The following is a 3,754-nucleotide window of genomic DNA, read 5'->3' as shown; positions in this document are numbered from 1 at the left end:
AGGTATATATAGGAGGAAGGAGTTAGTCGGTGGAGCTTCGAGGGGCCCACGAGGCAGGGGGCACGCCCTCCACCCTCGTGACCGCCTCTCTTCTTTCTTGACGGAGGGTCCGAGTCTCCTGGATCATATTTGATGAGAAAATCACGTTCCCGAAGGTTTCATTCCGTTTGGACTCCGTTTGATATTCCATTTCTTCGAAACACTGAAATAGGCAAAAAAACAGCAATTCTGGGCTGGGCCTCTGGTTAATAGGTTAGTCCCAAAAGTAATATAAAAGTGGAAAATAAAGCCCAATATAGTCCAAAACAGTAGATAATATAGCATGGAGCAATAAAAAATTATAGATACGTTGGAGACGTATCAAGCGTTAACTCTTTACTCAGGGTAGACAGTACCACCTACATCCCCTACATCTGCTAGCCTACCACTGAAAGAGGTCACACAACATACTCAACTATGCCAGAGCCCATAATGGCTTGTGGCTGCACACGGAAGTTTCCAGCATGAATAATCTCATGATCCCTTTGAGCCTGGGTGGCAGTCCATAGGAGAATCACACAGTACCCCGGGATTTTCAAAAATATAGGCAATCACTAGGTTCCCCAGGTGCCTCAATCCACCCAGATGTGTATTAGAGTTGCCACCTTAAGTTAACCATTACTTAACAATACTCACATCTGTCATGAATACACTCAAACCCAAACCACGTCTACGAGTATAGCATAGCAATATAAGCAAACGTAGAAGTAACTCCCATAGGTTTGATAATAAACAGGTGAATAGGTACTACCTCATCTACTTCCCAAACCCACAATTTAAATTAGATCCTAACCATGCAATTTTCTGTCGATTGATCTAATGCAATAAAACTGGATAGTAAAGAGGTATGATCAAAGTGTTACTTGCCTTGCTGATGATCCGTGAAACCTAGAGACTCGTAGTAGCACGCTTCGCACTCCGGGTACTCTATCACAAACAAACAAGCATACAGTAAGCAATCAAGCAAGGGCACGGGTAAAACTCAAAAAAGAGATCTAACCAAAAAGTTCAACTTAAGAACTCAGGTTTGCAAAAAGAATTAAATCAAACGAAGCAACGAAACTCAAACTGCGAAAGAAACAAGCTTTGTTTACTAATCTGGACTAAAGTCAATTTTTACAGTAGCAAAAACTTGTTTAAGTTGGTTAAACATAAAGAGGGCTTCGAGACAAAACTCTAGGCGCTTGAACTGTCTGATTCCGACAAACGAGCGAAAACTTAAACGAAAACGAAAATCGGATCAGAAATCACGATAAAAAATAATTGCGGAAAATCCGAGAAAAATAAAAACTGACGAACAGACTAATGAACGAACGTTCGTTATCTGCGGCTAACGGGTGAAAACCGTTCGTTAAATTGAACGCATGAACGAACGTCCGCTAAATAACTAAACCGAAAAAAAATCGAACCAAATTTAAAAACACAGATCTAGGGTTATTGAAAAAAACCGATCGGTTTACTCGCGAAAAACTATGACGGCGGTGGCTACCTCCAGCGGGTCGGGCGAGACGGCGGCGGCGGTGGTGCGGCTCCGGCGCGGCGGCTGGCGGCGGGTGGCGGCGCGGGACGGCGCGGGGCGGTGGGTGGCGGCGCGGGACGGCGCGGGGCGGCGGCTGGCGGCGGCGGGTGCGGGCAGATGGGCTTCGGGGCTCGGCCGGCACGGCTTATAAAGCCCCCCCCCCCACCCCGGGCAGAGTCCCGCTCAGGTACGGCCCAAAGTCGGTTTCCTCTTTTTTTATATAAATTATTCCGCGCAGAAAAACAAAGAAAAGAAATTCTAAACGGACTCCAAAAATCCTGAAATAAATTTTCCCCGTCCTCTAAAACTCTACCTCAGAAGGTGGACATTTATTTGGGACTCTAATGCAATTTTAAAAATGCATATTTTTCCTAATTCAAATAAAATAGCGATAAAACTCCGAATAAATTTTTTATTTGATTTTAATATTAAATCTCCAATATTTCTTTATTTTGAGGAAGTCATTTTATCCTCTCTCTTTTATTTTTATAAAAGAAATATTCAAGAGAAATTAATTAAAATCAAACGATCCTATTTTCAAAATTCGAGAAAAACTCAAATATGAAAATAATGAAATTCCAAACTTTCTCCCTGGGTCCTTGAGTTGCGTACAATTTCTAGGATCAAACCAAAATGCAATAAAATATGATATGCAATGACGATCTAATGTATAACATTCCAAATTGAAAATTTGGGATGTTACATATCTGCAGGCGGAATCACGCCGCGGGGCCGCCCCACACCCTCCTGCGCCGAGTCGCTGCACCGCCCCTCCGGATCCGGTGAGAAGATCCCCCTGTTGAAATATGCCCTAGAGGCAATAATAAAAGCATTATTATTATATTTCCTTGTTCATGATAATTGTCTTTTATCCATGCATGTGTGAATATATAGACACTAACATGTCCCTAGTAAGCCTCTAGTTGACTAGCTCGTTGATCAACAGATAGTCATGGTTTCCTGACTATGGACATTGGATGTCATTGATAACGAGATCACATCATTAGGAGAATGATGTGATGGACAAGACCCAATCCTAAGCATAGCACAAAGATCGTATAGTTCGTTTGCTAGAGCTTTTCCAATGTCAAGTATCTATTCCTTAGACCATGAGATCGTGTAACTCCCGGATACCGTAGGAGTGCTTTGGGTATGCCAAACGTCACAACGTAACTGGGTGACTATAAACGTATACTACGAGTATCTCTGAAAGTATCTGTTGTGTTGACACGGATCGAGACTGGGATTTGTCACTCCGTATGACGGAGAGGTATCACTGGGCCCACACGGTAATGCATCATCATAATGAGCTCAATGTGATCAAAGTATTTGATCACGGGATCATGCATTATAGTACGAGTAAAGTGACTTGCCGGTAACAAGATTGAACGAGGTATTGGGATACCGACGATCGAATCTCGGGCAAGTAACATGCCGATTGACAAAGGGAATTGTATACGGGGTTGATTGAATCCTCGACATCGTGGTTCATCTGATGAGATCATCGAGGAGCATGTGGGAGCCAACATGGGTATCCAGATCCCGCTGTTGGTTATTGACCGGAGTATCATCTCGGTCATGTCTGCGTGTCTCCCGAACCCGTAGGGTCTACACACTTAAGGTTCGGTGACGCTGGGGTTATTAGGAAGACTTATATGTGATTACCCAATGTTGTTCGGAGTCCCGGATGAGATCCCGGACATCACGAGGAGTTCCGGAATAGTCCGGAGGTAAAGATTTATATATGGGAAGTTGTCATACGGTCACCGGAAAGGTTCGGGGGCATATCGGTATTGTACCGGGGCCACCGGAGGGGTTCCGGGGGTCCACCGGGAGGGGCCACCTCTCCCGGAGGGCCTTATGGGCAGTATGAGGAAGGGAACCAGCCCAAAGTGGGCTGGGGCGCCACTCCCCCCTAGGGCTCATGCGCCTAGGGTTGGGGGAAACCCTGAGGGGGGCGCCCCCTTGCTTGGGGGGCAAGCCCCACTAGTAGAAAACAGGGCTATGGTCCAGGCCGCATCAGCCCATTAGTCCTGGTTCAGTCTAGAACCGGGACCAATGTGGGCATTGGTCCCGGTTCGTGAGCCCAGGGGGCCGGCCGGGCCACGTGGGCCATTGGTCCCGGTTCGTCTGGACCTTTTGGTCCGGGTTGGTGGGATGAACCGGGACCAATGGGCCTCCCTCCTGGCCCACCAC

Source organism: Triticum urartu, chromosome 6A, assembly GCF_056163025.1.
Source record: "Triticum urartu cultivar PI428250 chromosome 6A, HENAU_Tu73, whole genome shotgun sequence".
Taxonomy (NCBI): Eukaryota; Viridiplantae; Streptophyta; class Magnoliopsida; order Poales; family Poaceae; genus Triticum; species Triticum urartu.
Note: the sequence above shows the minus strand (reverse complement) of the source record.